Below are 11,096 nucleotides of genomic sequence, written 5' to 3' on the forward strand. Positions count from 1 at the left end.
ACGGAAACTGTACTGAACAACCACAGGACGATTGTGTATGGCGTGCTGAACATATTTTGCGATTTCGAATGACCACACCCATATTAATCAGGCCACACGTCGCCACACCCATCAAATGGGAGAAAAGCCGACCTCAAAAGCCTTTTTCTGGAAATGTGTCTCCATTACCGCATGGCCAAGTCTGTTTCAGAAGTTTGGACAGCACAGAAGTACACAAAGTAGAGTATAAATCAGTACAATATAGTTCTGTACAGTAGAACTTAGTACAGTGGCACACACTTAAGTAGAGCACAGTATCATTTATTGTATTCTACTGTACTGTAGTTCACTACTGTATTAAACCTACTGTACTGAACTCTACTTTACTGTACCAAATTTTATTGTACAGTACTGTACTGTGCCAAACTATACTGCACTGTGCTCTACTGTGCTGTACTATGTGGCAAACTTGTGATTGTGACTTCTGATTATCTGTGATTGGTCCGGTCCAGACCAAACAAAATATGTTGTTTGGGGGCAGGGCTCAACAGAATAATAGCCAGTGTGGAGAATAACTGTAAAAGCCTTGGTTTCATGCATGTTAACATTAGAAGCCTCCTCCCAAAGTTTGTTTTATTCACTGCTTTAGCACACTCTGCCAACCTGGATGTTCTAGTCGTGTCTGAATCCTGGCTTAGGAAGGCCACCAAAACCCCTGAAATTTCCATCCCTCGACTACAACATTTTCTGACAAGATAGAACTACCGAAGGGGGTGGAGTTGCAATCTACTGCAGAGATAGCCAGCAGAGTTCTGTCTTACTATTCAGGTCTGTGCCCAAACAATTTGAACTTCTACTTTTAAAAATCCACCTTCCCAGAAACAAGTCTCTCACCATTGCTGCTTTCTATAGACCACCTTCTGCCCCCAACTGTGCCCTGGACACCATATGTAAATTGATTGCCCCCCATCTATCTTCAGAGCTTGTGCTGTTAGGTGACCTAAACTGGGACATGCTTAACACCCCGGCCATCCTACAATCTAAGCTTGATGTCCTCAATCTCACACAAATGATCAATGAACCTACCAGGTACAACCCCAAAACCATAAACACAGGCACCCTCATAGATATCATCCTAACCAACCTGCCCTCCAAAAAAAACTGCTGTCTTCAACCAGGATCTCAGCAATCACTGCCTCATTGCTTGCGTCCGTAATGGGTCTGTGGTCAAACGACCACCCTTCATCACTGTCAAACGCTCCCTAAAACACTTCAGGGAGCAGGCCTTTCTAATCGACCTGGCCCGGGTATCCTGGAAGGATATTGACCTCATTGTGTCAGTAGAAGATGCTTGGTTATTCTTTAAAAGTGCTTGCCTCACAATCTTAAATAAGCATGCCCCATTAAAAATAAATTGAACCAGGAACAGATATAGCCCGTGGTTCACTCCAGACCTGACTGCCCTTGACCAGCACAAAAACATCCTGTGGCGTACTGCATTAGCATTGAATAGCCCACGCAATATGCAACTTTTCAGGGAAGTTAGGAACCAATATACACAGGCAGTTAGGAAAGCAAAGGCTAGCTTTTTCAAACAGAAATTTGCATCCTGTAGCACAAACTCCAAAAAGTTCTGGGACACTGTAAAGTCCATGGAGAATAAGAGCACCTCCTCCCAGCTGCCTACTGCACTGAGACTAGGAACCATTGTCACCACCGATAAATCCACGATAATTGAGAATTTCAATAAGCATTTGTCTACATGCTTTCCACCTGGCCACCCCTACCCTGGTCAACAGCCCTGCACACCTCACTTCAACTTGCCCAAGCCTCCCCATTTCCAGATAGCTGATGTTCTGAAAGAGCTGCAAAATCTGGACCCCTACAAATCAGCCGGGCTAGACAATCTGGACCCTCTCTTTTTAAAATTATCAGCCGAAATGGTTGCAACCACTATTACTAGCCTGTTCAAGCTCTCTTTCGTATCGTCTGAGATCCCCAAAGATTGAAAAGCTGCCGCTGTCACCCCCCTCTTCAAAGGGGGAGACACTCTAGACCCAAACTGCTACAGACCTACAGTTGAAGTCAGAAGTTTACATACACCCTAGCCAAATGCATTTAAACTCCATTTTCACAATTCCTGACATTTATCCTAGTAAAAATTCCCTGTCTTAGGTCAGCTAGGATCACCACTTTATTTTAAGAATGTGAAATGTCAGAATAATAGTAGAGAGAATTATTTAATTCAGCTTTTGTTTCTTTCATCACATTCCCAGTGTGTGAGAAGTTTACATACACTCAATTAGTATTTGGTAGCATTGCCTTTAAATTGTTTAACTTGGGTCAAACGTTTCGGGTAGCCTTCCACAAGCTTCCCACAATAAGTTGGGTGAATTTTGGCCCATTCCTCCTGACAGAGCTTGTGTAACTGGGTCAGGTGTGTAGGCCTCCTTACTCGCACACGCTTTTCAGGTCTGCCCACAAATGTTCTATGGGATTGAGGTCAGGACTTTGTGATGGGCACTCCAATCAATACCTTGACTTTGTTGCCATTTTGCCACAACTTTGGAAGTATGCTTGGGGTCATTGTCCATTTGGAAGACCCATTTGCGACCATGCTTTAACTTCCTGACTGATGTCTTGAGATGTTGCTTCAATATATCCACATAATTGTCCTCCCTCATGATGCCATCTATTTTGTGAAGTGCACCAGTCCCTCCTGCAGCAAAGCACCCCCACAACATGATGCTGCCACCCCCGTGCTTCACGGTTGGGATGGTGTTCTTCGGTTTATAAGCCTCCCCCTTTTTCCTCCAAACATAACAGTGGTCATTATGGCCAAACAGTTCTATTTTTGTTTCATCAGACCAGAAGATATTTCTCCAAAAAGTACAATCTCTGTCCCCATGTGCAGTTGCAAACCGTAGTCTGGCTTTTTTATGACGGTTTTGGAGCCGTGGCTCCTTCCTTGCTGAGCGGACTTTCAGGTTATGTCGATAGAGGACTCGTTTTACTGTGGATATAGATACTTCTGTACTTGTTTCCTCCAGCATCTTCACAAGGTCCTTTGCCGTTTTTCTGGGATTGATTTACACTTTCCGCACACAAAGTACGTACACCTCTAGGAGACAGAACGCGTCTCCTTCCTGAGCGGTATGACTGCTGCGTGGTCCCATGGTGTTTATACTTGCGTACTATTGTTTGTACAAATGAACGTGGTACCTTCAGGCATTTGGACATTGCTCCCAAGGATGAACCAGACTTGTGGAGGTCTTCAATTGTTTTCTGAGATCTTGGCTGATTTCTTTTGATTTTCCCATGATGTCAAGCAAAGAGGCACTGAGTTTGAAGGTAGGCCTTGAAATACATCCACAGGTACACCTCCAATTCACTCAAATTATGTCAATTAGCGTATCAGAAGCTTCTAAATCCATGACATAATTTTCTGGAATTTTCCAATCTGTTGAAAGGCACAGTCAACTTAGTGTATGTAAACCTCTGACCCACTGGAATTGTGATAAAGTGAATTATAAGTGCAATAATCTGTCTGTAAACAATTATTGAAAAAATGACTTGTCATGCACAAAGTAGATGTCCTAACCGACTTGCCAAAACTATAGTTTGTGAACAAGAAATTTGTGGAGGGGTTGAAAAACGAGTTTTAATGACTCCAACCTAAGTGTACGTAAACTTCCGACTTCAACTGTATTTGGAGATAGGTTCCAAGACCAGCTCCTCCCCAGAGTCACTGCTGCTACAAGACTACTGTGGAGCAGTCAGGTATTTATCCTCGCTCGGTTTCAAGTTTATTCACACACAGGGCTACTCCGTTACACATGGAACAACTTCACATGGATCCACAACCACAAGCAGCACTCTCCAGGGTCCATGCAGGCTGTCATCCATGGCCATTGGCAATCTGGTCCCTGACATGAAAGCAAAGCTGCATTGTGCCATATTCAAGTTAAGGTGGATACTTAAATTCCTGACTTTTCCTGCATGTCTTCTTTAGAGAATAGACAAAGGACAGCCCTAGCAACATTTTACTTTATGTTTATTTGATTTAGTATTGTTTTAATATATGTATTATGATAAACACTGTATTTACTTTAAGTGTATATATTCCAGAATGGATATTTATTACTTTATGTATATATCTCTGTTAACATTATGACATGTTTACAAAGATGTTAAGTAACAATTTTCAATGTTTCTTCAGTAACACAATTGCAACGTTGTTTGTAGACACATCACAACTCTCAAATGAACATTTCAAAATGTTCTTTGGATATTCACAAAGTAGTCCGACATGCTGTACATTTGAGGAACTTTTTGTGAACATTACAATGACTGCAATGTCACCAAAGTGTCCTGACATTCAGAACCTCCAAAGTACTTTCTGAAAACATAAGTAATATCCATATGTAGTCAGATATACCACCACTTGCCCTACTGACAATGCTCCATTATGTCTATGTATAATTCTCATTGCAACTTTAGATGTAACTATGCATGGCTCTATACCAAACACTCTGAATTGTTATATCCCAACATTCACCTGACATTTAGAACATTGAAAGGACTAACTGGGAATGTTATGAAGATTCCCAAAATGTCACCAAAATCATCATATTGTTTAAGTAATTTTTTAACTTGCCTAGACTTAAAAAAATGTTTTTATAATGTCCCCTTATGCTCAGAAAGAAAATGTGACATATAGATCCGTAAGGGACGTACTGCACAATAAATATATATTCCTAAGTCTTATGAGTAACACTGCAATGTTGTTTGGAGAAACACCAGGGCTCTCAAAGGAACATTCCTAAATGTCCTTTTGATATCCCAAAAGTGATCTGACATTCTCTGGACTCATTGGGGAATGTTATGTAGAATATTGCCAAAGTGACCTGACAATTAGCACATTTCAGGAACCTTCTGTGAACGTTACAAATACTACTAAAATGTCACCAAAGTGTCCTGAAGTCTTACTGAAAACGTAACTGATACTCATATGTAGTCAGAAATACAATGTTACAAGTACACCACCACTCGACTAACTGACAACGGACATCTCTTATGACATTACTAAATAACGTCATTTAGCTATTTAAGATCCATGACATTTCAACGTCATGAAAAGACTTTGGACGTAACTTTTGTCAGCTGACACCACAGCTGCGTAACAAGGCACGTTTCACAATAATGTTATCATGACTTATGTGGGGACTAAAATAAATTTGTGGTCACGTCCTCAAATGTAATTTTCTGAGCTGGGTTACTATGATATCCTGACATGTAGAGATCTGACATTCACAACATCTACTAGACTCATTGGGAACGTTATGTAAAATATTGCCATAGTGACCAGACATTCAGTACATTTTAGGAACCTTCTGTGAACGTTACACATACTACTACAATGTCACCAAAGTGTCCTGACATTCAGAATGTCTAAAGTACTTGTTAAGAACATAACAAATGTTCCTACACACTTAGAAAGACAACGCTACAAGTGTACCACCACTTGACTTACAGACGATGTTCCAAAATGTATTTGTATCATTCCGAGTGTAACGTTGTATGAAGACAAACCATAACTCTAAATCTAACGTCATGAAATGTTCCTAGTATATCTCCAAAATAACATGATATTCAGAACATTTCATGTGTTAATGTTCTCATGATGTCTGTATAGCGACCGGATATTTATAACCTCTATAATACTAATTAGAAACATTATGAATGTGCCTATAATGTCCCAAACGGGCTATGACATTCAGTACCTCTACAAGACTTAATGGGGAACGTTACAAATGTCTGTTACGTTCCTTGTTAGCTGGGTAATTATTTGTTATTTTTGTTTTTTTAATTTCATTTATTTGTTTTTTACTTTAGCTTATTTTAGTAAATACTTTCTTAACACTTTTATTCTTAACTGCGTTGTTGGTTAATAATGATCCAACCCTTTTTTCCCCCGCCTGAAATGACATACTCAAATCTGGCCCTGAAGCAAGGATATGCATATTCTTCGTACCATTTGAAAGGAAACATTTTGAAGTTTGTGGAAATGTGAAAGGAATGTAGGAGAATAGAACACAATAGATCTGGTAAAAGATAATACAAAGAAGAAAAAAAAACGTTATTTTGTATTTTTTTTTGTACCATCATCTTTGAAATGCAAGAGAAAGGCCATAATCCAACCTAGGTGCAATATACATTTTGGCCACTAGATGCAGCAGTATATGTGCAACGTTTTAGACTGATACAATTAACCATTGCATTTCGGTTCAAAATGTTGTATCAAGACTGCCCAAATATGCCTAATTTGTTTTTTAATAACTTTTAATGTTCAAAATTGTGCACTCTCATACAACAATAGCATGGTATTATTTCACTGTAATAGCTACTGTAAATTGGACTATGCAGTTAGATTAACAAGAATTTAAGCTTTCTGCCAATATCAGATATGTCTATGTCCTGGGAAATTTTCTTGTTACTTACAACCTCATGCTAATCGCATTAGCCTATGTTAGCTCAACCGTCCTGTGGAAGGGACACTGATCCCGAAGAAGTTTTTAGGGCTTGTAAAGCATTTCACTGTAATCTGTTGTATTCAGCACATGTGACAATTAAAACATTTGATTTGAATACTTAAGTAAATGTGATATTTCATTTTTTTTTTTTATAAATGTGCAAATAAAATGGGGTATTGTGTGTAGATGAGGAAAAATGATTTAATCCATTTAGAAATAAGGCTGTAAGGTAACAAAGTGTGGAAAAAGTCAAGGGGTCTGAATACTTTCCGAATGCACTGTATTCCACCTACCTACACAAATTACTCATCATACAAAATACATTTGCAAGACTAGCCTCCCTCTCTAATTACCTGGCACCATCTGCACCTTTTATTTAAGAAACTCAATATCTTCTATATTTACGACATTAATGTACGCCCATTATGCACTTTCATCTACAAATACTCATACCAGTGTAATCAGTGTAATTCAGTATATACCACAGAAGACGACAATAACTCTTATCCTCTCTGCAAGCAAATAGGATTTGACCTGGATTTGAAATCAAAGTCTACTGAAAATAAAAAAACTTGACCCGCATGTGTTGACAAATGGCATAAGGTATGAAGTTCACCAATTGGGCCAAAAAGTCAGATGGAGTTTACAGATATGCAGCCCTAAGTATTTTGATCTTTGTCTGGACAGTGAGCAACAGACAAAAGACTTCTCTAAGAGAGTAGTTTTAAAACTTAAAAGAGCGAGGGGTTCATTTAAGGTGTTTGTCCGCTTGGCAGAGAAGATTTCATACCAGGAGCAAGTGTTTACATTGCCTGATACCAATAACCCCCCAAAAAGTGACCCCATGCTAGAGTTGTAGGCGTACTATCACCAGTGATGTCCAGTGAAACCGACATCGACGTTGAGGGCAGCACCATATCTCTAGTGAAAGACGAATACAACCTCAAAAAGGCGATTGATAGAAAGCGACTTGTCATCAAGAGAGAAATGTGACACCCTGAAAGAGCACAAAGCTCATTTGAAAGAGGCAAGAGGCAAAGAAAGAGAGAGGAGTGCAACTTCAGAGAGCTTATAGGGAGGGACAACAAGTTCTTGTTCAGTAGATTACAAGAAGCTATCTAAGATGTCTGTGTGTAACGAGGGAGAATGTGAGAACTGAAACAGACCCCCAGGTTGGTGAAGTTAAAGGAGAAAGTGTGCTTTTGGAAACAAATGTACACAGAAACTAAGGATGAATTGGACTCTTTCCTCAACCAAAAGGTACCAACACTTAAAAAGGGAGAGTTAGCTGCTTGCACATACAATAAATATGTTTACAGCTTTCTACAAATTAGCTTATGACTGTAAATGCTAAAAAAATGCCAATCTAGAGTATCATGGGTCATGGGCTGCATACATGGAGTGTGTCTGAAAGTGGGCGTGTCAACAAAAGTGGGAGGATCAGCAGAAGTGGGTGTATGGCAAGTGAATCAGCTAATTTGTTGCCACACAACTGTAGCATTTTAGCTAAGCCTTAACTCTTTTCCTAACCTTAATAACCTCATTGTCCTAACCTGCCATGTTAATTATCCAAACACGCTATGCATTTTAGCTAAGCCTAATCATTTTCCTAACCTTAATAACCTCATTTTCCCAACCTGCCATGTTAATTCTCCTAGCCTGCTACATTTTTCTTCTTTGGGATATGGTTGGAGGATAGCATCCAATTTTTAGGTGCATACACCGCCACCTACTGTACTGGTGTGTGAGGCAATTCATGGCCTAACTACATGAAATTCTTTGATACAGTAATACAAAATTGTGAAAAATTCCAATTGCCCTGCTAACTATTGGCCCTCTCAAAACAAATATCACAAAATAATATCAAATCAAATTGATTTATATAGCCCTTCGTACATCAGCTGATATCTCAAAGTGCTGTACAGAAACCCAGCCTAAAAGCCCAAACAGCAAGCAATGCAGGTGTAGAAGCACGGTGGCTAGGAAAAACTCCAGGCTAGGTGGCCAGTCCTCTTTGGCTAGGAAGAAACCTAGAGAGGAACCAGGCTATGTGGGGTGGCCAGTCCTCTTCTGGCTGTGCCGGGTGGAGATTATAACAGAACAAGGCCAAAACCTAGGAAAAGAAACCTGGGGACAGAGAGTCATTATGAACTGGGGCAGGCTAGGGCTCAGGTCCTGGGGTGGCCAGTCCTCTTCTGGCTGTGCCAGGTGGAGATTATAACAGAACATGGCCAAGATGTTCAAATGTTCATAAATTACCAGCATGGTCGAATAATAATAAGGCAGAACAGTTGAAACTGGAGCAGCAGCACAGCCAGGTGGACTGGGGACAGCAAGGAGTCATCATGTCAGGTCGTCCTGGGGCATAGTCCTAGGGCTCAGGTCCACCGAGAGAGAGAAAGAAAGAGAGGAGAAGGAGAGAATTAGACAACGCACACTTAGATTCACACAGGACACCGAATAGGACAGGAGAAGTACTCCAGATATAACAAACTGACCCTAGCCCCCCGACACATAAACTACTGCAGCATAAATACTGGAGGCTGAGACAGGAGGGGTCAGGAGACACTGTGGCCCCATCCGAGGACACCCCCGGACAGGGCCAAACAGGAAGGATATAACCCCACCCACTTTGCCAAAGCACAGCCCCCACACCACACAATACACCACCCAATTCCACTATTTATTTCAATCTAGTCCTACTCCAGACCAACGGTCTGAGAGAACATAACACTACCACTCAACACCCCCTGTAGCTGTTATGCAGTAAATCCTCTCAATCCCAAGTACTTCTCTGCTGCTGCCACCGCTACCACTATTTTCTGTGACTTTCCATCCATTCCTGCAGTACAATTGACAACCGTGGCTATACACACTAAAAAAAAGTCCACATTACTAAAGAACATATTCTTCCCATCACTCTCTCCTGCCTACTCACACGAATCCTCTCAGGATCCATCACCCTCTACCCATTTTACTCTAACACTTTCTCACTGCTTTGGCATACAACACTTTCTGTAACTACTCTAACCATGGAAACCTCAATCGGCCTTTCTCTCACCGGACACCTCCGATCTAACACACACCCCCACAACTAACACACAACTTTCTCCACAGATACCACACTTTCCATCGTCTCATGCCCTCCTGCACACTTCTCACATTTAGGCATCTCCCTCCTACACATTGCTGCAACATACCCATACACTTGAAACCTAAAACCATAGTATTTTCGGAACAAAAGCTCTCACGGGGATAACTAACATTTCCTACCTTGACCTTATCTGGCATATAAACTCAGCATGACAGATAATGCCTTTTCCGTTTCCCCACAATCTCCACCGGCTCTACGTCTCACCAAACTGCAGGTGTCGAAGACACCGGGAATCTTCAGTTTCAACTGCTCCTCCTCAACACTTAATGCCGACTCCGTTGTAACACCTCTCATGGGCGCCCTGCTCCAGAGAGCTAAGCAAGTCACAATTCTTGTCCCTAATCTCGTAATCCGGAGCAGCCGCTCCCTCTGAGTGGAGGAAACACAGTAAATCATCATGAGTTACCTTCACCAACTCAAAGGTTCCCAACCTCTCCTCCACCCAGCCTGACACCACATATGGGCCCCCGAGTGGCGCAGTTGTCTAAGACACTGCATCTCAGTGCAAGAGGTGTCACTACAGTCCCTGGTGCGAATCCAGGCTGTATCACATCCGGCCGTGATTGGGAGTCCCATAGGGAGGTACACAATCGGCACAGCGTCGTCCGGGTTTGGCTGGGGTAGGCCGTCATTGTTAATAAGAATTTGTTCTTAACTGACTTGCCTAGTTAAATAAAGGTTTAAAAAAATATGGATCAGCCAAAATGCAAGGATCTATTCTCTCTACAAATCTTACTGGGACTGGGACTGAATCATCCTTATCATCCTCGGGATGAGGCCCGAACTCGGGGGTCCTCACCGCAGGTACTTCATCCTCACTCTCGCCAGGCTCCATCTCTGAAGTACTTGGGAGTGTATCCCTCTTTTTGCACTCAATGCCAAACTTCCTCACCATACTACTTCCCTCTACACTCAACTTCTTCTCAGCAGTCATCACTGCAACTGCCACAGTTAATCCATCCTCACTCTCGTCACGTTAAACGTCCTCCTCAAAGTCTTCCAAAAGCACTTAATCTTCCATTCACTCAAAACATATTCCACTTTTCTCCTTCTTTTCTTGTCCACCATCTTCTCCTTTACCAGATATTCCAGATATGCAATCCCCTACTCCATATTTATACATAAAATGTTCCACTTTCTTCCTTTTTTTCTTGTTCACCACCAGCATGTTCCAACCCGAGCAAACTCTTCTTCTTCTTTGGCAGCTGCTATGTTAGTTCTCTTAGCCTGCTATATAAACATTGAGCTGACCCCCGCTGCACCCTATGGCCAGTCTAAGCAATAATGGAACGCTGATGTTAAACCCATCGCTGTTGATCCACCCACCGATGTTACAACATTGCTGTTAATCACCCCTTTCTTTTGCAACGCCCACTTTCAGACACACTCAAGGCACGGATAGAACAATGAGCCAGATATTTCACGGGATG

The sequence above is a fragment of the Oncorhynchus keta genome, chromosome 2 (genome assembly GCF_023373465.1).
Source record: "Oncorhynchus keta strain PuntledgeMale-10-30-2019 chromosome 2, Oket_V2, whole genome shotgun sequence".
In the NCBI taxonomy this organism is placed as follows: Eukaryota; Metazoa; Chordata; class Actinopteri; order Salmoniformes; family Salmonidae; genus Oncorhynchus; species Oncorhynchus keta.